This window comes from Mixophyes fleayi, chromosome 1 (genome assembly GCF_038048845.1).
Source record: "Mixophyes fleayi isolate aMixFle1 chromosome 1, aMixFle1.hap1, whole genome shotgun sequence".
Lineage (NCBI taxonomy): Eukaryota > Metazoa > Chordata > Amphibia > Anura > Limnodynastidae > Mixophyes > Mixophyes fleayi.
The window spans coordinates 222,066,231-222,093,718 of NC_134402.1; the positions used below are offsets into that span (position 1 = coordinate 222,066,231).

At 44.3% G+C, this 27,488-nt stretch overlaps 1 non-coding gene across 1 annotated transcript; it reads right to left on the reverse strand.

The window, feature by feature from the left end:
* Positions 1–5,622: 5,622 nt before the first annotated feature.
* TRNAS-UGA (transfer RNA serine (anticodon UGA)) lies at positions 5,623–5,704 on the reverse strand. Its single transcript has one exon. It is a non-coding gene; the product is annotated as a tRNA-Ser (tRNA).
* Positions 5,705–27,488: the final 21,784 nt, after the last annotated feature.

A 27,488-nucleotide genomic window follows, 5' to 3' on the forward strand; every position in this document is an offset into this window, starting at 1 on the left:
CTAGGCTGAAACAATACAGACTAGTCTGCAAGATAAGAAAACCATGCTGGCAGACATTTTAACTACTTACAAATAGAATATATACAGTTTAAAAATGACTGACAAATATGGGGAACCAGAGGGCTAGAAAAAGTATATATTTTTATAGTCCACAGTTTGTGAGAAACAAGATGCAGACTGGTTGAGGTGATATTAATACTGCGTTTCATCACATCACATATATCTCTAAAGGGCACTACATGTTTGGAAATGGTCAAACAATGAAACAATTGTAAGTGTATAGGAGAAATGGTTGCCTTTTAGGGCACTGCAACCCTATAAAAGATAAATACATATTGCTACTTAATGAATAAATTAGTTTAGAGCTTTTCATTTAATGTAATTTTCTATAATCTATATTCAATTTATATGTATAAGGGTTTTTGAGCACCGTTTAATTTTTATGCAGTGTATAATACATACATTATAATAAAACATTACATTTATCACACCGCCCCCAGCCACATCGCACCACCCTCCAAACACATCGCGCCACCTCCCAGACACAACGCGCCACCCCAGACACATCATGCCACCCTCTCCCCAGACACATTGTGCATCCCCCTCCCCAAACACATTGCGCAACCCCTTCCCCAGACACATTGCACAACCTCCTCCCCAAACACATCGCGCAACCCCCTCCCCAGACACATGGCGCAACCCCCTCCCCAGACACATCGTGCAACCCCCTCCCCAGACACATCGCGCAACCCCCTCCCTAGACACATCCTGCCACCTCCTCCCCAGACACATTGCACCATCCCCTCCTCAGGCACATTGCACCACCCTCTCCCTAGACACATTAAGACACCACCATCTCAGACACATTAGGACACCCCCTCCCTAGACACATTAGGACACCTCCAGCCCACTCTACTTACCTTTGCTTTGTTGGCTTTCATCAGAGTGCGACATTCATCAGATTGTGCAGGTAAGCTCATAGCCTTATTACCAAATCTCACTAGATTTAGAGCTCCTTGGACAGTGTGTGATGTCACACATTGTCCGGGTACTGGGAGCAGCTGACAGCTCCTTCCCTCTCTCCCCATAACCCCACCTTGTGGGTGTGCATTACATTAGTAATGTACCGATCTTTAGGCTGGTACAGATTGTCCATAGCTGCGGTGAGTACCTGCAGCCCGGCACAGGTGAAAGTGGCAGCCTTTATGTTTGCAAGTGAATGACTCTCCAACATTCTGCACACTGATTCTCGTTGAACATATGAACACAGGCACTCACTGATCCCTTCAACACCATATGCAAGATAAGATGTCTGACTCACCTGTCAATTATTCTCAGTCATCAACCATATCCTGGCAATTAGAGGTGTAACAAAGTCTAGCCATTTATACACAGGCTAGCTATAGCAGAAAAATGCACCTGTGCGCCCTATTTAACAGCTGGAGAGACAATTATTAATCTCTGACATTTTGTGATCTTAGCAGAGTTCTGAGCTTCTACATTGCTGTAATATCTTTGTATGTTTTTTGAGACATCTCTTGGTCTTCAGTCTGCCCTCCATTCTGTTCTTTTGGTGAGTACCAAGCCCTATGTGAGCCACTTTACAGGGCATTAAAGTACTGTTACTAATGTCTGTCTATTTACTTCAGCCCTCAGGCTCCTCTGCCTGAGACTTGAAGCGGAGGCTGGACAGTTTTACATCACAGGAGGTGGGGGTATTGGTCCAGCTGGTGGTCTACCCCACAACAGTGCCTGTCCCTGCGAAATCTCGTGCTTGGGATGACATAACAAAGCAGGTCAATGCCGTGGCTCCTACTGCATTAGTACAACACCTTACTCCTGTCCATCGTCCTAACTTACCCACACAAGACCCTCTGCCACATCATCAAGCACTATTTTCCCATGGTTATAATCCCCACTTTGCAATGCTGTCCCACTACCCTCTCTAACTCAAATACAATCATTTGGCCCAAACCCATTTTTCCAACAACATAATTTATCACTGCCAGCCTCTTATTTTCAAACCACGTCTCCCCAGCCACCCCTTTCTCCCAAGCTCCTTCTACACATCATCCAGCCACTTCTGCAAACCCTTCAGCCACTTCTGACCCTACATTGTCTGTCACACTGTCACTTTTTGCTGCCCCAATGACCTCTACTTCTTCTACACTGTTGCCTACCACATGATGGGTAACCAGGAGCCAAATTCATCTAGTACAATGTGAAACAAGGGGCAAGAAACGCCGTAAAAAAACCCACAATCATTTGTTATGTTCAGTTTGCTTCACGTGTGTTTTGTGTGGATTTATTAATCATTTTTTTTCAAAAAATTCAAATCTCAGGTCTCTGGTGTTTATGTTCATTTGCTTAAATCTTTTTCTTCATGCACAATGTCAAAATTTACTTATAGGAAAAATGTGGTAAAACAGTAAAAAAACAAATAATAAGTGTTGGTTTTTTTTAAAAAAAAAATTCCCCATAGAAAGCATTTATTAGAATGCTCTTAATGTCTACAGAACATAAATACATTTTTACAGTTGCTCCTAATTGCAGACACATGCATACAATACTGACATCACTAGGACTCAGGACTTAGACTAGCCCTATAGCTGGTGCAAAAGATACAGCATAAAAGTAAGTAACTTTGATTTGTGTAGGGCTTGATTTTGACTTAGCTGCTTGGACTTGAGTTTGGCACAACCACATTGTATAGCGGCTACGGGATAATGCCCCTTCTCCATTTACTCCTTGGACTCGTAGGCTGTTGTAAGTGTACTTTGCGTATGAAGGTGCAGTGGATAAGACGACGTTCATGAATGTATGTCCCAGTTCTGGGCATGCGCAGGTGATTTTGTGTACAATACGCTCAAAATCGGCAGATAATTGCCTTGATGAATCAGGCCTGGAAAGTGCAGTGGATTATTGCCTTTTTTGTTAAGGGATATAGGTCGACTAACTGGCGTCCCATGCAGTGAGCTAATAAGGAAAGACTCTGAGACAAGTATTTGGCAAAATTATTTCGGTCACAGCTTTATTAGACACTTCCAAACTTGGCAGATAAGCGGCGTGCAAGGCTAATAAAATATATCACCTTTTCCAGTTCCATCTGGAAAAATGGGGCATGTTCTGTCTACTACCATGTAGGCACCGCAACAACATCCTCTTGAGACCAGCCCCTTCGCATTAATCACCCTCCAATTGCTGAAACCTGGCACGCCGCTGGTATTGGCCCAACCGTTGAAGCTGGAACCAGGCATATGTCCGTCTACCCAGGGCGAAACTGCCTGGTGTTCTCTCTAGAAAAATATTACTACCTTTTCCAGTTCCATCTGGAGAAATAGGGCGTGTTCTGCCTACTTCCATGTAGGCACCGCAACAACACCCTCTGGAGACCAGCCCCCTTGGCATAAATCACCCTCCAATAAACCTGGCACGCCACCAGTATTGGCCCAACCGTTGAAGCTGGAACCAGGCGTGCGTCCGTCTTCCCTGGGTGAAACTGCCCGGGCCTGCTGACTCCCCACTTCCTATGCCTTGCTCGCCGCTTTCCCACCAAGCAAGGTCCTCATGACCCTGTCCATGGGGACCGAAGCCCCCCACCGCTATGACCTCCTGTAACAACAACCTCCAAAACGCCTCCTGCATATTGTTAAACATATCAAGTGCAACCACTTAAAGGTGCACCCCGTCACTCCTATAAAAACCTGCACAATTGAATCAAGATTTTTGCTTCTTCTGCTGCCACGGGAGGTAATAAACAGGTTTCACTTTATTTCTCACCCTATTAATGCCTGCCCCTGACATGTCTGATCCTAGAGCTCCACTACTCAAAATACTTAAGCACAGTCTCCAACTCACGTGGCCAATTCTTACACTGATCTGACTCTGTTAGCCCTGCCACCAGAAATCATGCACAACTTATTTGCATCCTGTGCTTGATTAAAAAATACCACTGCTATAATAAGATAAAGGCTTCGAAAAATGCACCTGATACTAAACAGGCCATAGGCAAACCCTTGTCTATGAAATAATATCCATCAGATTGAAAAACCCATCAACCTAAAGCTGTCAACATTTGAAAGGCAGACTGTATGTCTAATTTTGCCATGAGGGCCCCTTTTCCATGCTTTTTGACCATTTTTACAGCACTGACAAAGGATTGATATTGCACCGAACACTTCTCCTGTCCAGCGCATCAGTAACCGATACCCCTGCCGGGTAAGATAAGTGCTGGATCAGCCTAAAATTTTCTGCTGCCTTCTTAAGATCCAGCCCCAGATGCAAAAATTACTAAATTCTAACTGGGAGGCTCCTGGAATGGGCCAGCCATTCGGTGCAACATCAGCTCCTTGACAATCTTATCCCTGACTATTGCAGATTGCATGTTAATTGACTTCAAATTCCTATGAACCCCCCCCCCCCCCCTCCCCCCACCACCACAAATGCCACAACTCAGCTTCTTCCCTTTTTGGATACCTAGCCAGCCACTCTAGCATCCTGCTCACCTTTACTGACCTCAAAACCTTATCGCTGCACCATTCCTTTCCACTGATGAACCACTGTTATCTTAGCCAAATATGTATCCCGTACTCTGAAACTTATGGGCCTTTGCCCTTGTGATTTCAATCTAAAAGCCTCATCATATCTCCACCCTACAGACCCCCCGTATTCTCTGTAAACTGAATGAATAAAGTTTGTGTACTTTACCATACACACTGCAATGCCTGGGAATGCCCCCATGTAACAACCAGAGTACACAAACATCCTGCTCAGCCAATTATCTATAGTTTCGTACGCATCTGCTTGCGCTGTCCCTCTCTTTTTCCTTGAGTCCCACCTCGATTAATGTAAATAGATCAACAAAATTGCCCTTCTCAGTTTCCTTCCTGGTGTGTTTTGGCAAATGTCCCATCACTGCACTCAACCGACAGCTATGCTTCCCTGTACAAACAAACTTTATGTCTGCGACTTCAGTCTCCACCTGCACAAGTCTATTCCTTACCGCCTCCAACCCGAGGCCCACTAGCTTCTTCTTCCTACTATTATCCCTTACCACGTGCTCCTGCTCCTTCAACGACTTATACATCTTCTCACACTCTGACTCGGATGAACTATCGTCACCTGAACTGTCACCCACGCCCTCTCGATCCTTATAAACATCCCTTAATCTTAATATTTGCATTACCTACATCCTTATCATCAATTGTACATTACAATTTTACACAACATTATTATTAATCTCACCATTCCCTTGCCATGCGATGCATGTTCTTCTAGCTGTGCTGGAAATGGCGTCAGCCGTTGACGATGCTCTGGACGTGGCGTCAGCTCTCCGGTGTACCTTCACCTGTAATCCAATGAATGACCTTTTGGCTGCTCTGGAAATGGTGTCAGCTTTTATGTGCACCCTCCCCTGTAATCTAATGAATGACCTTTTGGGCGCGCTGGAAATGGCGTCAGCCGTAGATGATGCCCTGCCCACTGCGCTGGACATGGCGTCAGCTTTTCGGTGGATCTTCCCCTGTGAGATGATGCACGGTCAGCTGTCCGGTGTGCTGGTGTTGGAGTCCTCACTGGACTGGTCGTAAACTCTGTTATGTTAATCAACAGCTTCTAATGATTCGCTATGAGCAGGGTTCAAACCTGCGCAGGGAGACCCCATTGCATTTCAAGTCCAATGCCTTAACCACTCGGCCATCACAGCACCACGCTGCTATTGCTTAACACCTTGAAAGCCAGATCTTGGTTATGAGTGTGTCGGGTGGCTCAGGGATGAGGTTTAAGCTGTATGGTGCAGATTTGTGTACTTTTTGCCATGAGTTGTGCTAAACTCTCCAATCAGTAGGACTTCTGAAAAAGATGCTGTAATATTTTTCAGTTATGAGACAACTTTAATGGTACTTAGGCAAATTTACCGGCCACAGGGTCCTTTTGTAATATTAACTTATTAGTACTATGCAATATTTGAGCAGAGAATTTGTATATTCGGGAATAATAGCACTTGTAATTAGATGTAATAAGACACCTCCCAGTACTATGTCCTTGTCCCCAAGTGCTTGCATGGCCATAAAACTCCCAGGAGAATAAACAAACATATAGCACAAAGGGGTTTAGTTTGCATCTTGTGCTTATAGGTGTAATGTGACAACCCCCTATTAAGTCTGTGCTAGCCAACATATTCAAACCCATGCTATTCAATATTTATGATATCTTACAGACTTCTGACCACAAAGGATGAATTTGGTTGAATCAATAGCAAAATCAGAGCAATGGGCATGTTAACTGCATTATAACGCTACTACGGTATATAACCACATTAAATAATCTACAGCCTTCACTGACGTACCTATTATTTAGTTACTGTTCTACATCAGTATTTTACAAATTACACATATATATGCCTGCTATATTTAGCCCAACACCATAACATATATGCATATGCACTATTATTAATGCTGATAATGAGTCCAGCTTATAAGCGATGACTTCAATGCTGCTAATGATATATTTTAAAGGAGTCTAACCGCGTAATAAATTAACCTGTGCAGCATAAATATATTTGCATTCAACTTGTAATGAAAATGCATTTGGTTGAGGAACGTTGAATACATTTAATAGTCTTACAGTATAATAATAAATAATATATGTATGAAGACCTGTACCTAATGTCTGTAATATAATAAGTATCAGTAAGGTAGTATATATATCATCACCGTAGCAATAGTAGTAATTTAAGGTAAAGTATCTATAAGACTACATCAGCACAGGACAGACATGTGACCTGGAAGTGGAAGGAATAGATAAAGGAAAAGATCCCACAGCATGTATATATTCTGAGTGACTAAAAATCTTACTATTAAGAAATAAATGTATATAATTACATATATGATGATTCCTTATTGTAATTGTAACCACAGCCTGGATTTAACCTTGTCCCCTCCTGGTAATCAGCCCGATCAACATACAATTTCACTTCCTGTCTCCTAACTAATCACATCAAACAAAAGAATGTCTGAGAAAGGGGGAGGCTAATTATTAGTACCATCAGCATGTTGGTCTATGCCTGAAGTATATCAACAAAAATAAAACAGAAAAAAACAAACAAAAACAGTCCAAATTATGTCCCTGAACTAAGCAATTGTGCCTCTGCCTTGTCCCACCTTAGATAGTATTATTTTGTTACACACATTAACTTGCAAGTCTCCTAACCCGGTCTCTCTGCTTAACAATTGCTAGCTGAGTACAATATAATTCCTCTAACATTTATACTTTAGTTCATACTACATAGCTTACTTATTTTAATGTGTTTATTTTGTAGTATTAAAAGGACACACAAGGCTAAATTAATCAAAATAAAATTAATGATTTTTTAATTTTTTTTAAAGTTCATTGTTTAAAATTTCTTTATCTTTCATTTGAATTTATGAATTCATATTTACCAGCCCCAGGGCTGATGCCCTAGAGGGTCCAGCTCTTCCTCTGTTAAATTAAAATCCTTTGAGGTCCAGAGGGTTGCTCAGAGTCCTTGCAAGACTGAAAAACTATGTATAATAAGCTTCCTTCCCCCTCTCCTTTAACTACTCTCACCTTGTCCTGCCTCTTGTCTTGCCCCCTGCCCCCTCCTTTCCCTGAGTGGCTACCTGCACTGCTCAGCAGTAACAAATTAGGACGGACTTCGTTGTCTGCACCCCCCTTTCTTCATGTCACTTGCGTCGGGCCGCCTAGTGACCATCCTCTCTTATTCCTCTTTTCGGCGCTATTGCTGCGCCTGCGATTCCTTTTATACAATGTCCCAACGCTCTTGCACCCCATCCTTTAGTTCTTTACATTAATTAATTTCAACTTGTGTCAGATGAGTCTCAGGTGCCCCATGACTGCTAGTGCTTGCCTTTAAAGCTGTGTGCAGGTAAACCTTCAGACCAGATAAAAAAAGCATAGCATTTGATCATGTTAGGTATGGCCAGAAAGGGAAGACTTTGGCATGAGTTGGTCAGCTTAACATATATTGCAATATGTAAAACTAACATTCCATGTTTTTAATATAGAAAAGTAGTAGAACAGTGTTTATTTTATATATTTATTAAAAATCATTGCTCAAAATTAAATAAATAATTAAATAGAAACCACAAGCTTACAACCCCACTAAAATACTATACCAGCCACTCTCTCTTTATACAAACGTGTAAAAAAATAAATAAAACAGACATTTAAAAAAATAATCTTCATTTTAACAGGTCCGGAAAAACAGCATAAAAGTGCAAGAAACATTAGAACTCTTTGAATAGACAATAGATCATTATCATTGCATTCTAAATTAAATTAAATAAACACAAGATATAAAAATTTAATGGGACTTATTTTGACTCTTTTTTTAATATAATGTTGATGGTCAAAAACACAAGAAGAGAGAGGTAGGAAGAAGGGAGGATGAGGGTGAATTACAGGCGTATATATTTTGAGAATCAGACAAGAAAAATGCTTTTTATTTTTGGTGTATATGTGGAAGGGTTACAAGTTACCAATTATTAAAATGATTGAGGAATAAGATTCATTTTCAGGGAGAACACCAAAAAAAATTGATAAGTTTAGACTAGGCATAAATACAGAGGGTGATATTCACTGTGGTGATTGAGTTTAGGTCTCCCTAAATAACCATGAGGGGTAGACTTGCCCGAGACATTTAAAAAAACAAAAACCACCTTGAATTACATTAAAACCACCCCAAAATCCCTACTTTACCTCTGTATTAAACAATAAAATATTCTTTATCAATATAGTCCAATGGAAATTCTTTCTTGAAAATCCAAATGAACAAAATGAAAATCTCCAGACACAACGAGAACTGCTCTGCTTTGAGTCTCATAGTAGAAAGACTCAACTAAATTGAGGGAGGGTCAATGGCCACTCCACCAATCAAGTATTTTCCCACATTGGCCTCCCATTACTTTTACTGTTCCAATTGCTTGACAGATAAGGATCTTCTCACCAATTGCATGGCTTGTTACTGCTCTGTATATTATAAAATGAATTGCTGACCTATTTGGCCTATAGATACACAGTTAATAAGGTTTAAAAAAAGACACAAGGCCATCAAGTTCAACCTGTAATAAATTTGTATTTTTATGATCCAGGAGAAAGCAAAACAAAACCTGCAGTGTGAAAATTACCAATTTATCATCACGGGGGGGATTCCGTATGTCATCAGAAAAGTATTTAATAGGAGTTCGGCGGTGGGTCAGGACTTTAGTAGGGAGCCTGTTATTGGTCTCCCGGCTGTTTTGAAAGCCAAGAATTTTCATTGGTTCAGGATGAGGAACAGTGGGACTTGGGCAGCCCCAACATAGGTGGGTGAATGAGAGTGAGAGGAAGAGGAAGGGATGTATAGCATCATGTCTTGTGCCATAGGGACATATAAAATGATAAGGTGCACTCACCTCCCCCATATTTCTAACAGAACACACAGAAGTATTCATTGCCTCCAGCAGATAGGTGTCTTCTTCTCTTACAGGTGTAGTTATCCAACACACTTTGCGAGAACTGGAAAGAGAGAATAGCTGCAAAGTCTGATGCAGTCTACGAAGCAACTTTAGATGTGCTGAGAGCCGGGATGTAGATAAAGGTCTGGAATGGTTGCTTTCATGGTTATTCCCAACTCACAAGCTATGGCAAGGTCAGCAGGAGTGATCACGCAAGACAACAGTGCGGAGAATGTAAGTAAATTACAAATGTGAGATTGATCAAGTTGATATGTCACAGCCTGTGCTGCAGTTAAGGGGGAGAGCTTATTAGATGGTCCTCAAGAAATCTGGGACTATACAGTTATATTTGGGGAGAAATCGAAGACCTCGCCATGTGGCAATCCGATGGTTATAGGATCAACTTTAAATTTCAGTGTACAAATAAGCTATCAAGTATTTGTGTGCTACATGAAAAAACAGTCAGTATTTAACTTATGTGCAAAACAGAATACTAATTTGCACCCCTTGCAATGTGACATGGTTTTGTCCAGGAGACTGAAATAAGAAGTACAGTTAAGATCCTTAATGAATCAGGCCCAAGATTTGGAAATCTCGTGAGACTAAGAGCTTCCCTGCTCACTCTATAGGAAGTTCCCGCCCTTATGGATGTCAGCAGCACCAGAAGCATAGATCATCATCATCATCATCACCATTTATTTATATAGCGCCACTGATTCCGCAGCGCTGTACAGAGAACTCATTCATATCAGTCCCTGCCCCATTGGAGCTTACAGTCTAAATTCCCTAACATACACACACAAACAGAGAGAGAGAGAGAGAGAGAAACTAGGGTCAATTTTTGATAGCAGCCAATTAACCGACTAGTATGATTTTGGAGTGTGGGAGGAAACCGGAGCACCCGGAGGAAACCCACGCAAACAAAGGGAGAACATACAAACTCAACACAGATAAGGCCATGGTCGGGAATTGAACTCATGACCCCAGTGCTGTGAGGCAGATGTGCTAACCACTTAGCCACCGTGCTGCCCTAGATAAGTACAGTGGGCTGGGGGTGTCATAATGTGCCTGGGGGAATGGCGTGATGTGGCTGTGAGGGCGTGAAAAATGTAGTGTTTTGTTATAATGTATGTATCAATGCCCCACATTGGCCACACCCACAACACAATGTGGTCACGCCTTTTTCGGCGCAGACGCTGCGCGGCCCTGCTTATAGGTGATAAGGTGATGATTTGAGAGGGGGAAAGGAATGTTGATGACAGTCTAGAGCAGAGATTAGCAACCTTTTCCTATCAGAGTGTCTGCTGAAATATTGTCAAGCCCAGGTGTGCCAGGTCTATATACAATAATATTAATAGTAATGGAATCAATAATTGAATGTTCATGTTATGCCACACAGAAGTGCCTCCAGTTCAAATTCTGCCACATAGTTGTGCCACAGATTCATATTATACCTCATAGTTGTGCCCCCAATTCATTTGATGCCGCATAGTTGTGCCTCAAATTCATATTACTCCACAAACTTGTGCCCTAATCCATATTATACCACATAGTTGTGCCCCAAATTTGTATTATGCCTCGTAGTTGTGCCTAAAATTCATATCATGCCACATAATAAAGCACCCAGTTCATAGTATTCTACATATTTGTGCCCCAATTCATATTATTGCACATGGTTGTGACCCAATTCATATTATGCCACAGTAGAGCCCCTAGTTCATATAATGCCACAAGCTGTGCCCTAAATTCATAATATGCCTCATAGTTGTGCCCCAAATTCATATTATACCACATAGCTGATCCTCAAATTCATATTATCCCACATAGTTGTGCCCACAGTTCATATTATGCCACATTGTTGTGCCCCCAGTTAAACTTCAAACTTACTACTTACCGTATTTCCCCATGTATAAGGCGCTACCATGTATAAGACGCACCTTACTTTTGGCCCCGAAATTTGGAAAAAAATATTACGGTAGCTGTCAAAAAAGGCAGGGAGAGTGTAATGGCCGGCTGCTCTGATAGTGATCAGAGCAGCCGGGCAGCACACTCTCCCTGCAATCGCTGCCACTGTGCCTCTGTCCCCCTCCTCCTGGATCCCCGCTGACACTCTCTGCCTGTCCTTGCCTGCTGGATCCCCACTGACACTCTGCCTTCTGCATCCCCGCTGACACGCTGCCTGTCCCCGCCTGCTGGCTCGCGCTGACACTCTGCCTTCTGCATCCCCGCTGCCTGTCCCCGCCTGCTGGATTGCGCTGACACTCTGCCTTCTGCATCCCCGCTGCCTGTCCCCCGCCTGCTGGATCGCGCTGACACTCTGCCTTTTGCATCCCCGCTGCCTGTCCCCGCCTGCTGGATCGCACTGACACTCTGCCTTTTGCATCCCCGCTGACTGTCCCCGTCTGCTGGATCGCGCTGACACTCTGCCTTCTGCATCCCCGCTGCCTGTCCCCGCCTGCTGGATCGCGCTGACACTCTGCCTTCTGCATCCCCACTGCCTTTCCCCGCCTGCTGGATCACGCTGATACTCTGCCTTCTGCATCCCCGCTGCCTGTCCCCCTCCTACTGGATCCCCCCCCCCTCCACTACCCCTGTAATGCTACCCCTGTATCGCTACCCCTGTATAAGACGCACCCAGGTTTTGGACCCAAAATTTTTGGGAAAAAGGTGCTTCTTATACATGGGGAAATACGGTAATTTCAGAGTCAGCACACATGTCTGGGAGCAGGGACTTGGAGCTGCTTCACTAAAGCAGCCAAAATGCTGTAACAGAGCTGCTGCGCATGCGCAATGACTTTTGTTTCAGCCACCTTCAGCTGTTTTGGTGAGGCAGCTGTGGAGCTCCGGCATGCCGGATAGAAGTGGTCTGCTTGCCAGACACCTGATCTAGAGAATACAAGCCAGTGGCTACCCTAATGAGTGGAGGAGTAAATCCACTGGAAGAGGCAGAGGGAGGAAGTTACATTAGTTTGGAGGCACAAATAGAATGTGGATTAACAATGTGGATGTTGAAGTCAACTATGATGATGGAGATGTCAGACTATAAGAAATGAGCGAGGCAGCAGAAAAATGTTCAAGAAATTGCTGGTGTGGTCCAGAGGAAAAATAAATCCCTGCAACAGATATAGAGAATGGGTTAAAAATCCAGATAGCATGTACTTCAAAAGATGTGAATGTGAGTGATGGGACATTTAATAGAACTGTGAATGTGCCATGTGGGGAAAGGAGAAGTTCAAACCCACCTCCTTGTTTGATCCCAGGTCTGGAGGTGTGGGTGAAATGGAGGCCACCATGAGAAAGGGCTACAGATGTGGCAGTGTCTGATTGTGTAAAGCAATGTTTCTATTATTGTCCGAAGGGTGAAATTGTATGAGAGAAACGGAGTGTAATGGTTGTGAATGGAGTTGAATTTATTACAGAGTGTGCATTGCATAGGGCATATTTAAAGGACTTTGAAAGAGATGGGAGACGGTTTATGTGTTTGTGATGTGCCTGAGGATTTATGTAGTGTTCTGAATAAAATAGGGGGTCGGACTACTACCTGGACTTGGTGATTTATTACCAGCTAATAGAAGCAGAAGGAGAGAGAGTTAAAAAAATATGATTGTAAGATGTGCAACCTTTTATGTTCTGGTGACAGGATGAGGATGTTACAGTTATTTGATACAAATAAGAAAACTGTTCATGAGTTAGAGGATAGTAGAGTAGTAGTGGAGGACATTGTACACAAAGGGGTGTGTCACAGAGAGGGTAAAGGATGGTCTAAATATAATGCTATGAAAGGTTAGTAAGAGAAGTAATGTTTTAACCTCTTCAGGGATAAATTTATAATTTCACAACTATATAATAAAAAACATTTTTTGTAATGTATTTTATTGAAAAGATAATACCACCAAGCGTTTAAATTCTGGATAAATAAACCGGCCACATATGTATACATTGATGTTTGGTAGTTGTTAAGTATGAAATGAGTCCATACATTCTGGACACACTGAATCTTTGCATTTTCCTCAAATGTAGAGTCCGTCTGGTATAGTTTTTGTGTGGCATGGTGGAGAATGTTTAATACTAATTTTTTGGGGATAATGACAAACTCCATCCAATCTTATTTCAACTGCCAACTTTTTGCTTTTTTTGGTGGTGCTTCCACATAAGAATTAGAAGGCCTTCTCCTTTTTTTTGGCTAATCTTTCCTCATAACTTAATGACTCCATTCCCTTTATCAATTTTGTCACCCTTCTCTGAACCCTTTCTAGTTCTAGTTGCAGTCATCTGGCATTTCACTGTTTTTATAGTGTAGGAACCTTTTGATTTCTTCAAAGCATTTTCACATTGCTAGCTCTGATTGGCTTTCACTATCTCATAGAGCCAATCAGAGTACAGCCTTTATCCTTGCAGTAGCAGCCAGCTACAGATTCACACACATACCTGTCACAGTCCCACACTCAGTCAGCTGCCTGCATGAGTCACTGGTGGCAGGGACAATGTTGTCCTGTCCTGCTCCACCTCTTCCAGTGAGTCACCACTCTGCGCCCTGCATTGGTCTTGCCCCCAGCCCCATTGCCAGCGGCCACGCTGCAGAGGTATTGCGCATGCACGAACAGGGCTTTTCGCGCATATACAAATCATATGAATACTTTTTTCCATCAAATTATTTTGAAGCAATGGTTAGTTACCATTGCATCGAAAGTTTCAATGGCGGAAGCCCATCCATCAGTCGACTTCTGACGTCCATCCCTAGCAAGAATCCAAGAGAAGCAGAGACTAGTGCCACGGAGTGAGAATAATGTCATCAATAGGCACCGGCAGCCAGATGCACTGGCACAAAAAATACATATAGAATATACACTGACACAAAAATACCCACAAGCGCTATATGTCCACAAATGTGGACATTTACTTTTTATGTTGAATTAAATAGACACAATACAAAAAACCATTAGGTGAAGAGAATCACAATTCCTAAGCATATCTAGCGTACGTATCTGTTTTTTATTGCACAAAATTTTAATTATTGTCACGGGCACTAGGAGTCTTTGCCCAGGATATCACCAGATGATGATCTTACCAGAGTAGTGTGGGTTACAGTGGCGCACGCAAGGGCGGTTTCTGAGTCTCTAGAAACCTCCCCCTGCGCTAACTAAGTGGCCACTGTCCTATACAGCAGCCGTGGCGCTGTCAAAGAAGCATCCGTGGCGGTGCTGTATTGTACACCACCGCCGCAGACGCTTCTTAGACAGCGCCGCGGCTGCTGTATAGGACAGAGCTGGCGAAACGGAGCTGCTGGTTTTTTTTTTTGTTTTTTTTGGGGTCGGCGGGGGGAAACCCCCCCCCCCCCGACAATCCTCCGTGCGCCGCTGGGTTACACAGTGGTCCTCTGGTAGCAGGGTGACTAGCGGAACATATGACTCAGCAGATGGTGAGAGGATGCAAATAGAAAAGTCAATGACTAGCAGCAATCTGGTTAATGATTAGGTAGATATGAACACGAGGATCTTGATGGACGTGAAGAAGTGCAAGAAGGTAACAGGGAAGTCAGTGGTCTGCGTACCGCAAGTTGTACCACTGCATATGGTGAAGAGACTTGTCCAGGTGCAGGTAGGTAGCGGGGAAGTCAGTGGTCTGCGTATAGCAAGTTGTACCACTGCTTATGGTGAGAGGACTTGTCCAGGTGCAGGTAGGTAGCGGGGAAGTCAGTGGTCTGCGTATAGCAAGTTGTACCACTGCTTATGGTGAGAAGACTTGTCCAGGTGCAGGTAGGTAGCGGGGAAGTCAGTGGTCTGCGTATAGCAAGTTGTACCACTGCTTATGGTGAGAAGACTTGTCCAGGTGCAGGTAGGTAGCGGGGAAGTCAATGGTCTGCGTATAGCAAATTGTACCACTGCTTAATAGGTGAGGAGGTGTACAAGTGTTGATGAGTTGAAACATAGAATGTAGACACTGAGAGCACAAGGAACTTGATCCCAAACAATATGCACAAGTCTATGTTGGTGTGGCAGCCGCAGCTTGACAGAGACAAATTCACTACTGGAATCCAGGCTAATAGTAGAAGGTCAATTAGCATATGTATCTCACGACTGAACAAAGAGGTAAACTTCCCAGCAGATATGCGGAGTAATAACACAGTCTCAGGGAGATAGAGGATTCCGTGGGTAAGTGGAGAACAGTCCAAGCGGATATGCAGTAAACGAATACAGTCAATAGAAAGTAAGCATACCGCGGTTCAGTTGAGCAGGCTGTCCAGGAGAGTATACAGGAACAGCTGAGCAGCTGCACGCCAGCACGAGTAAAGAAACCACAGGTGAGTGGTAGCGGTAATCAGGGTCCGGGTCAGCACACAGGCAGAGAACTTGACACGGGTAGAACAACGATGAGCAATGCAGGAATCACTGGAGATAGAGAACACGAGTAGAACACTGGAGGTAATAGCGGACTGGAAGCCGCAGATGATTAGAGCAGGAATCAGCAGGGAACTGAAGATATAGTAGAACACAGGAGACTTGTAGCGGTCTGGAAACTGGCAGGAATCAGCAGGGAACTGAAGACATAGTAGAACACAGGAGACTTGAAGCGGTCTAGAAACCGGCAATGAGTTGAGCAGGAATCAGCAGGAAGCTGAAGACACGGAGAAGTACACAGGAACACCTTCAGAGACTCACAGGGAATGAGACTCCAAGATCAGGCAACGAGGTAATGAACACAGGTGCTTTAAATAGGGAGCGTTGCCTGATCAACCAATTAACTAAAAGCAAAGGTCAGAAGAGTTCTTAGGAACTGCGCATGCGCAGACCATCAGGATGGCAGGCGGCCACGGTTCAGGATAGGTGCTGGCAGGAATATTGGAGAGCCACGCACCAGTAAAGAGGCACTCACGGTCCGGTGAGTGACAATTATATTATGTTGAAAAAATACACCACTTTACTGTTGCAAATTGTTGTTGAGTATTTGTGAATGTGTCCCAGTCGAATTAACAGAAATTGTAAATGAGTTGTCTGTAAATAGATATTAATATTGATTATATTGAATGATTTCGGTATAAACATATATTCAAACTTCAAAAAGTTTTGCAATGAAAAATAATCATTATTTTTAAATAAAAGTAAACGTACATATATGTGCCAGTATCCCTGAAGAGGTTAAACATTAGGGTTTAAGACTAAAGGTCAAGAAAATGAGGCAGAAAAAATGTAGAGAATGCAGAGACAAAAAAATAAATAACTATTTACAATGTCCAGGGAAGTCAGAGAAGCAGTGCAGTTACGCTGTAGTAGATGACATGTCTTCAGATGTTTAAGTGGGGTAAGCCACTGCGAGATGATTTCCCTCAGTTTCTCTAAGAGGTTGTCGGCGTTGTGCCTCCTTCTGAAACCGGTGATACACAACGTTCCCTGCCTTGGAATGAGCGGGCGTTTCGGAGATGCTGCTACTGATGCTGCTGCTGCTGTGGAAGGTGATGCATCTACCCAGTGGGCTGTCACAGTCATATAGTCCTTAGTTTGCCCTGAACCACTTGTCCACATGTCCGTGGTTAAGTGGACAGTGGGTACAACCAAATTTTTCAGAGCACTGAGGACACTTTTTCATACTTCTCTGTACATCCCGGGTATCGCCTGCCTAGTGAAGTGGAATCTAGACGGGATTTGGTACCGGGGACACAATACCTCCATCAACCGTCTAAATCCCACTCCACTGATGGCGGACACCGGACGCACGTCTAACACCAACATAGCTGTCACGGACGCAGTTATCCACTTTGCCATAGGATGACTGCTGTCGTACTTCGTGCTCATGGCAAACGACTGTTGTACGGTCAATTGCTTAGTGAAAGACGTAGCGGTCTTACGACTTCCCCTCTAAAAAGATGACGACTCCCAGCAGCAACAGCAGCAGCGGCAGTAGTAGGCGTAGCGCTGCAGGATCCTCCGGAAGAATCCCGGATTGAAGAGGACTCAGTCTGGCTGGTGACATGGCCTGCAGGACTATCTCCGATCCAGATCGATGAGGAAATTGACGAGGAGGGTGTTGCTGGTGTGGATACAACGGCACCAAGGGATTTAGGTGTCTCTGGACTGCTGACGGTCCTAGCCACAGTTCCTGAACTAAACACAGAATTATGAAGGGTCTTCAGGTGACGTATAAGGGAGGATGTCCATAGGTGGCCAAGATCCTTACCCCTGATTATTGCAGCTTTATATAAGCTACATATAGCAATACATTTGTTGTCCGGATTGGGATAGAAATAATTCCAGACCGAAGAGGTGGATTTATTGGTCTTCTGCCCAGGCATGACGATGGGCTTTTTCATCCCATGGACAACAACTGTTTCCCCCCCTGGTGCCTCATTAAGAAAACCACATCAGCATCCTCCTCGTCAACTTCCTCCTCAGCGCCAGCTACATCAATATCCTCCTCCTGGTGTACAACATTGACACCTTCATTATCAAAATCTGGAACTGCACTGTGGGTGATCCTTCCAGCATATGCAGTGGGCGTGCTGCAAATGGTGGAAGGAGCCACCTCTTCCCGTACAGTGCTGGGAAAATCAGGCATCGCAACCACCAACACCCTTGGACTCTCCTTGGGGATTTGTGGTGCCATGTCTTTAGAAGGCAGAGTTGTTTGCTGTGTTTTTGATGACAGCTTAACTCTCTTAAATTTTCTAGAGGGGGGGGGGGAGATCGTTGGGTGAAGCTGAACCAGTAGTCATGAACACGGGCCAGGGCCTAAGCCGTTCCTTGCCACTCCGTGTCGTAAATGGCATATTGGCAAATTAACGTTTCTCCTCAGATTGTTTTTAATTTCTTTTTTTGGATCATTTTAGTGAACTTTGGCTTTTTGGATTTTACATGCCCTCTACTATGACATTGGGCATCAGCCTTGGCAGACGACGTTGATGGCATTTCATCGTCTATGTCATGACTAGTGGCAGCAGCTTCAGCATTAGGAGGAAGTGGTTCTTGATCTTTCCCTACTTTATCCTCCACATTTTTGTTCTCCATTATATGCAGCACAAGAGAGCATACCCCTAAACCACACACACTCTGCAAAGCCTTTCAAAATTATATGCGGCACAAGAGAGTACCACTGGACTGGAGTTATACGGCAGAATCAGTGGACTTAAACAGCAGTACCACTGGACTTATACGACAGGATCAGTGGACTTAAACAGCAGTGCCACTGGACTTATACGACAGGATCAGTGGACTTAAACAGCAGTACCACTGGACTTATACGGCAGGATCAGTGGACTTAAACAGCAGTACCATTGGACTTATACGGCAGGATCAGTGGACTTAAACAGCAGTAGCACTGGACTTATACGGCAGGATCAGTGGACTTAAACAGCAGTAGCACTGGACTTATACGGCAGGATCAGTGGACTTAAACAGCAGTAGCACTGGACTTATACGGCAGGATCAGTGGACTTAAACAGCAGTACCACTGGACTTATACGGCAGGATCAGTGGACTTAAACAGCAGTACCACTGGACTTATACGGCAGGATCAGTGGACTTAAACAGCAGTACCACTGGACTTATACGGCAGGATCAGTGGACTTAAACAGCAGTACCACTGGACTTATACGGCAGCATCAGTGGACTTAAACGGCAGTACCACTGGACTTATACAGCAGGATCAGTGGAGTTATACGGCAGTACCACTGGACTTATACGGCATTATCAGTGGACTTAAACAGCAGTACCACTGGACTTATACGGCAGGATCAGTGGAGTTATACGGCAGTACCACTGGACTTATACGGTAGGATCAGTGGAGTTATACAGCAGTACCACTGGACTTATACGGCAGGATCAGTGTAGTTATACGGCAGTACCACTGGACTTATACGGCAGGGTCAGTGGAGTTATACAGCAGTACCACTGGACTTATACGGCAGGATCAGTGGAGTTATACAGCAGTACCACTGGACTTATACGGCAGGATCAGTGGAGTTATACGGCAGTACCACTGGACTTATACGGCAGGATCAGTGGAGTTATACGGCAGTACCACTGGACTTATACGGCAGGATCAGTGGACTTATACGGCAGTACCACTGGACTTATACGGCAGGATCAGTGGAGTTATACGGCAGTACCACTGGACTTATACGGCAGGATCAGTGGAGTTATACGGCAGTACCACTGGACTAATACGGCAGGATCAGTGGAGTTATACGGCAGTACCACTGGACTTATACGGCAGGATCAGTAGAGTTATACGGCAGTACCACTGGACTTATACGGCAGGATCAGTGGAGTTATACGGCAGTACCACTGGACTTATACGGCAGGATCAGTGGAGTTATACGGCAGTACCACTGGACTTATACGGCAGGATCAGTGGAGTTATACAGCAGTACCACTGGACTTATACGGCAGAATCAGTGGAGTTATACAGCAGTACCACTGGACTTATACGGCAGGATCAGTGGAGTTATACGGCAGTACCACTGGACTAAAACGGCAGGATCAGTGGAGTTATACGGCAGTACCACTGGACTTATACGGCAGAATCAGTGGAGTTATACAGCAGTACCACTGGACTTATACGGCAGGATCAGTGGACTTATACAGCAGTACCACTGGACTTATATGGCAGGATCAGTGGACTTATACGGCAGTACCACTGGACTTATACGGCAGGATCAGTGGAGTTATACGGCAGTACCACTGGACTTATACGGCAGGATCAGTGGACTTATACAGCAGTACCACTGGACTTATATGGCAGGATCAGTGGACTTATACGGCAGTACCACTGGACTTATACGGCAGGATCAGTGGAGTTATACAGCAGTACCACTGGACTTATACGGCAGGATCAGTGGAGTTATACGGCAGTACCACTTGACTTATACGGCAGGATCAGTGGAGTTATACGGCAGTACCACTGGACTAAAACGGCAGGATCAGTGGAGTTATACGGCAGTACCACTGGACTTATACGGCAGAATCAGTGGAGTTATACAGCAGTACCACTGGACTTATATGGCAGGATCAGTGGACTTATACGGCAGTACCACTGGACTTATACGGCAGGATCAGTGGAGTTATACGGCAGTACCACTGGACTTATACGGCAGGATCAGTGGAGTTATACGGCAGTACCACTGGACTAAAACGGCAGGATCAGTGGAGTTATACGGCAGTACCACTGGACTTATACGGCAGAATCAGTGGAGTTATACAGCAGTACCACTGGACTTATACGGCAGGATCAGTGGACTTATACAGCACCACCACTGGACTGAGCAGGACAGAGCACAGGACAGCACCACTGGACTGAGCAGGACAGCACCACTGGACTGAGCAGGACAGAGCACAGGACACCACCACTGGACTGAGCAGGACAGAGCACAGGACAGCACCACTGGACTGAGCAGGACAGCACCACTGGACTGAGCAGGACAGAGCATAGGACACCACCATTGGACTGAGCAGGACAGAGCACAGGACAGCACCACTGGACTGAGCAGGACAGCACCACTAGACTGAGCAGGACAGAGCACAGGACACCACCACTGGACTGAGCAGGACAGAGCACAGGACAGCACCACTGGAATGAGCAGGACAGAGGACACCACAAACACACCCTCCCTCTTCCCTCTCCAATGCCTGAGTGAAGATGGAGGCGGCAAGTGGGGACTAATATGAATCCGGATCTCGCAAGATCCGACGGCAGGATGATGACGTTTTGCCTCGTTCTGAGTTTTTCGTCGGGCAGGAATCCCTGAACAGTGCTCGGATCGGGATCGGATCGGCACTGTTCGGGGGTGTTCGGATTTCATAAATCCGAACCCGCTCACCCCTACTATTTAGTAAATGTGAATATGAATTATTTAATGGTAGTGACGGTTGTGGGAAATGGGTATACTTATTAAATGTAAATGTTATTTAAATTATTGCTGGGGTTGTTTGGAGGGAGGGAAATAGGTTTATTTTTCATCAGCAGCACATTTATATTAAATGTGAATACTTATATTTTAATGTTGGGGCTGGAGGGAGGCCTAATTTAAAAACATGGGTTGTATTGATTAAACACCAGGGCTGGTTGGAGTTTTCTAAATTACATGTACCCTTTTTTTTCCAGATAGGGCCTCCAACATTCCAGGATCCAGACAAGCAGCAACTAAAGATACCAGCAGTCACAGGTGGTGAAAGTGAAAAGAACAGGTAGGAGAGAGCAGGACAGTCTGCCAACTGTCCTGAATCTGGTGGGGAAGTCCCGAATTTTGGTGGCTGTCTCGTTTAGTGAGATTTGGTCTGACTACAAGGACAGTTGGGAGGTATGTCCCGCTTCACACTGTACTGCATGTGAAGGGAGAGCTGCATGTACCTAACAGTAGTGCACTCAGTATTGCCTGTGTATTTGTCTAACATTTGTCTAAAATGATAACCATTTTACACAATAGGGGCCCCCTGTCTTAAATATCCCAGGCCTCCCGAGCCTTAATCCAGATCTGGTTAGCAGGAGGGAGGAGATAGCTGCTCCCAGTCCCTGGATAGGACACAGCCTGCAGAACAAGCTGAGGAGCTCTAAGCCTCACAAGATTTGGTAATCTCGTGAGACTAAGAGCTTCCCTGCTCACTCTACATGAAGTTCCCACCCCAATGGATATCAGCAGCACCAGAAGCATAGATAAGTACAATGGGCTGGAGGTGTCATAATGTGCTTGGCGTGATATGGCTGGGAGGGCAAGATAAATGTAATGTTTTATTATAATGTATGTATTAATGCCCCATGTTGGCCACACCCGCAACACAATGTGGTCACGCCTTTTAGGCGTAAGTAAGTACTCTTTGCCTACACAGTAATTGCCATACGTAGATATATACAATAGATTGCAGTATACTTACAAGTGTTTGTACAATAAAAGGTCACATCAGAACAAATAAAAACAATTTTGATCATGAAATAAAGCTACTGTTATTAGAATCATTTTTTTTTACATTATATACATAATACTTTCATTGTGTACTGTAAATGCAATACGTTTTTATAGTGTATCTTACTTGCATGCAAATGTTGTGTACTAGCTAGTGGCACGGATACATGTGCTTTTTAAATCAAAGACTATGCTGTGACAGTTATTGTTATAGGTCACAATTTACACCTGCCCTGTAGTGGGTGCAAATGATATGGCTGAACGTACTTACGAGTAGAGATGCTCACTGACCCCCGTGTTTTGGTTTTGGGTTTGGATCTGGATTACCGTCGTGTTTTGGTTTTGGTTTTGCCAAACCGCCCTTGCGTGTTTTGGTTTTGTTTGGTTTTGTTTTGCAATTTTGTTTAAAAATCAATGTTTTTGGGCATAAAATAAGTTTTAGTGCTCCACCTGTTTCTTGGCTAAGTAATGTAATTGTAAAGCTAATAAATTATGAAAAAAACTGTTTAATTCCTGGTAGGCCGTCATTAATTCTACACACAAACCAGATTGTCTTCCTCTCCATCTATGCCTATTGGCAATGCAGCCATCGTCTTTGGGTGTATATTACACCCTACACTTATAGTTAAATAGCTAAAGAAATGGACAAAGGCAGTTTGGTTTCTGTCTCTATAGGTCCCCCTCCACTTGTAGAAAATAGTAAAAAATTCAGCCGTTATAGACTGTACAATATGAATTGAAATGGACAAAGCCAGTTTGGGGTAAGTCTGTGTATGACACCCTACCCTTATTGAGAAATTGCCAAAACAGCAGCCTTTCAAGACTGTACATGATATAGAAATGCCCCAAAGTCCCTTTCCTATTTTGGGTAGATTGCACCCTACACTTATACTTATACTCATACTGATACTTATTTTTTTTGTGTGTGTTTTTTCCCCTGATTTAAAAAGACTATGTACTTTTATATAGGCTTTACCCGATGACGTACAGGGAAGACTACCATCAGGACTGGTGCCAGCACCTGCTTGCTGATCCTGCTCTATTGTAGACTGCTTTGAATCCATTTTAATGAGCCCAAAGCACTTGTAGTGCAAAATATTCAATAGTATAGTGCTGTTAGATATGACTTTTGGCAGCCAGAAAAATAAATTTTTCACACTGGGGAATATGGGACACCCAAAAGCACTTGTAGTGCAAAATATTGTATAAATACTGCTGCGAAATATGACTTTTGGCAGCCAGAAATATTAATGTTTCACACTGGGGAATATGGGACACCCCAAAGCACTTGTAGTGCAAAATATTGAAAAAAATGCCTCCTCTCTTCCTGCTCTAACAATTGCTAATAGAATTGGTAATAATAATAGAATTGAATAGAATAGAATTGAAATAATAATAGAAAGAATAAGGTGTACAATTATTGCTCTGTTCCTGCTCTAATACAGCCTGTGACCTAACCCTGCTCTCTCCCTCTGTCAAATGACGATGGATTGCTGTGGAGGCGGGTAGTTATGCATTTCAAATATCGCGAGAACCGAGCTCTGAGATCCGACGATGTCACAATGACGTTTTGCCTCGATTTAGATTCCAAATGGGCGGGAGAGTACCGAGCATGTTCGGCTCAGTACTCGGATAGGCAACATTTGGGTGGGTTCGGATCTCGGGGAACTGAGCCCGCCCATCTCTACTTACGAGAAACACAGGACAGGCGGCACCTGGGTGGAACCGCTCTTAATGTACGTGGCCTATGTTAGTCCGTCCCTACCCTCCCCTGTTCCGCCTCTCATGTTGTTGGCAGTAGTAAGTGTCATTTGCGTTTGGATATGAATTGCATGTGTTATTGGCGTAAGGTCCATTTCTGAGCCTGCACAGAGGTCTTTAACACAAGATACTGGAAATGGTTAATTGTTGTATCTTTCAGTTATATGACATTTTCAAAATGAGTTAATAAATGCTTTGGTCGTAACCAATGTAGAATTGTGGTGCTGTGTATTTATTTGTAGGTTTGTATTAGGGGAACTTTGTTTATTTCCCCTTACTCTGTCAAGTGCAATTTTTGTAATAGATATTTTTTATAATCAGCAGAAGTAGCTGAATATATTTACTACCTAAATCCTAATATAAAAATAATTTTGATTCCAACATACAACCTATCACCCCAAATTTACTCAAAGAAAAAGGTAAAATTAATTTGGGTAGACCAGTGGTTCCCAAACGTTTGCAGTTCGCGGCACCCTTAGAGTCTCCATAATTTTTTTAAGGCACCCCTCCAAAATAATTACAGAGCAGTCCTGTTTTAGAAGTAGTTGGGTCAAAAAATTGTAATAAGTATTTAGGTCAGGACAGAAATGCTTATTTAGTTGTATGCAAAAATGCCCCCTCTGCATCCAGACACTCTGCCCTCTCTCACGCTGTCCCCCCTCCTCTGCCCTTTGTCATGCTGTCCCCCCGCCTCTGCCCTCTGTCACGCTGTCTCCCTCCTGTCACGATGTCCCCCTCCACTGCCCCTCTCACGCTGTCCTCCTCCTCTGCCCACTGTCACCCTCCTCTGCCCTCTGTCACGCTGTCTCCCTCCTGTCAGGCTGTCCCCCTCCACTGCCCCTCTCACGCTGTCCTCCTCTTCTGCCCTCTGTCCCCCACCTCTGCCCTCTGTCACGCTGTCCCAGCTCCTCTGCCCTCTGTCCCAGCTATTCTGCCCTCTGTCCCAGCTATTCTGCCATCTGTCCCAGCTCCTCTGCCCTCTGTCCCAGCTCCTCTGCCCCAGCTCCTCTGCCCTCTGTCACAGTTCCTCTGCCACGCTGTCCCCCTCCTGTCACGCTGTCACTTTCCTCTGTCCCCCTCCTGTCACGCTGTCACTCTCCTCTATCCCCCTCCTGTCACATTGTCACTCTCCTCTGTCCCCCTGTCATTCTCCTCTGTCCCCCTCCTGTCACGCTGTCACTCTCCTCTGTCCCCCTCCTGTCACGCTGTCACTCTCCTCTGTCCCCCTTCTGTCACGCTGTCACTCTCCTCTGTCCCCCTCCTATCACGCTGTCACTCTCCTCTGTCCCCCTCCTGTCACGCTGTCACTCTCCTCTGTCCCCCTCCTGACACGCTGTCACTCTCCTCTGTCCCCCTCCTGTCACGCTGTCACTCTCCTCTGTCCCCCTCCTGACACACTGTCACTCTCCTCTGTCCCCCTCCTGTCACGCTGTTACTCTCCTCTGTCCCCCTCCTGTCACGCTGTCACTCTCCTCTGTCCCCCTCCTGTCACGCTGTCACTCTCCTCTGTCCCTCTCTCACTTTGCACCCTCTGCCGCGCGCCAGCCATAAAAAACCAAACAGAAACACTTACCAATCTGCGCGGCGCCAGGACCCAGCATCCTCCTCTCTCACGCAGCAGCTGTCACTGATATGATATGATATGATTGGTAAGTGTTTTTGTTTGGTTTTTTTATGGCTGGCGCGCGGCACCCCTGAGACAGCGCCGCGGCACCCCTGGGAGCTGCGGCACACAGTTTGGGAACCGCCAGGGTAGACTAATAAATATGTCTTTTGCTGCACTCCGTGTGAGTCCCCATATCACTACTCACACTCACCTGTGCTACTTATGTGTATTACCTCATCCAGTTGTTACTTGCTTCTGTAGCTGTCGCTATGGAATCTGTGGCGCCTTATAAATAAATAAATAAATAATAATAATAATAATAATAATAATTATGTACATCTTTTAGATGTACAGTGTACTGTGTAGAAATAAATGAGGTGTGTTTAAGGCATTTTCTTGACAACTTTACCACTTACAATTGAGGAAAGGGGACTTTCCAGATTGTATTAAAAATATTCACCCTATATTGCATTAAGTTGTGCCTCAGAATGTTTTTTTTCTTTTTCTTTTGTATTTTAACAATCATACTGGGAGCTTGTTTAAAACCATACTTGCCAACATTTTTTTTTCTTTTCCCGGGAGATGCCGGCTGGGACGTGGGCGTGCAGGGGGCGGGGCTGCGAAATCGCGTCATTTTGGCTCCGCCCCCGTGACGGAATGACGCAAATCGCGTCATTTTACAGTGGGGGCGGGGCTAAACGCCGCGATTCCGGGTGAATCGCGGCGTTTAAACTAAATTTTTCCCCCTTCCTATCAGGGAGATTGCCACACTCGTCCGGGAGACTCTCGCAAAATGCGGGAGTCTCCCGGACAATCCGGGAGAGTTGGCAAGTATGTTTAAAACTAACCATCCAGATTTGGAACATTCATTATTCACCAGATTGTCAGATTGTGAGGGCATCATGATTTCTGAGGGCAGCCCTGCAAGTTATAATGGAGTCTTTCAGCCAATGGAGACTGATAAACCTTATGTTGTTGCAAGAGGGAGTTTGTAAGGTATTTACCTACTGGCATCCCCAGAGTCAAATTAGCATATTACTGTGCATACTAATCTAACAAAGCTAATGTAAGGATAAAATGAATCATTTTTTATTACTGGCAATACAACTTAATTCTTTCAAATGAATGTGCCTAAAATATTATCTAGCTGTGGGAACAGACTTGACTAAATATGAGGAACAGCCTTAAGGCCACAGAAACATCAATTCATCCATGCTGGCTTCTATCTAATTGTCTGTACTGAAGCAGGCAGTTTAAGGGAGTGAATGTCACTCTGTAGCAGGGTCTGTAATGCAAGAGAATGTGTCACTGGTTGATGTGTTTGTTGCCATGCACAATTTCATTGGTATCTAGAGCCTGTGAAAATCATAAACAAGCCAATTATTTCCAACGGAGGGGGTTAAATGTTATTCACCTCAAACAGCTATCTCTGTAAAGCTGGTGGGTGCCTTCTATGTTCCACAAAGTTATCAGCTACCAGTAAATAAGTGAGTTGCAGACAGGGGGCCAGATCTCAAATGACTTTTATGCTAAATGGTATTGGATGCTCTCAGGTAGATATCTGTAAGAGGAGCCCACGGTGCTGCTGCAGGCAGTCAACAGCTCATTCCATCTCTGTGCCAGAGAGGAAAGCACAGGAAATCCAGATCAAATGACCTTCAGAGAGGTTTTATACACTGTTAGATTGCTTCATGTTAACTCTCTCTAGACATATTCACTTTCAAAATTCAGCATGAGGACGAGGACTTTGATTATT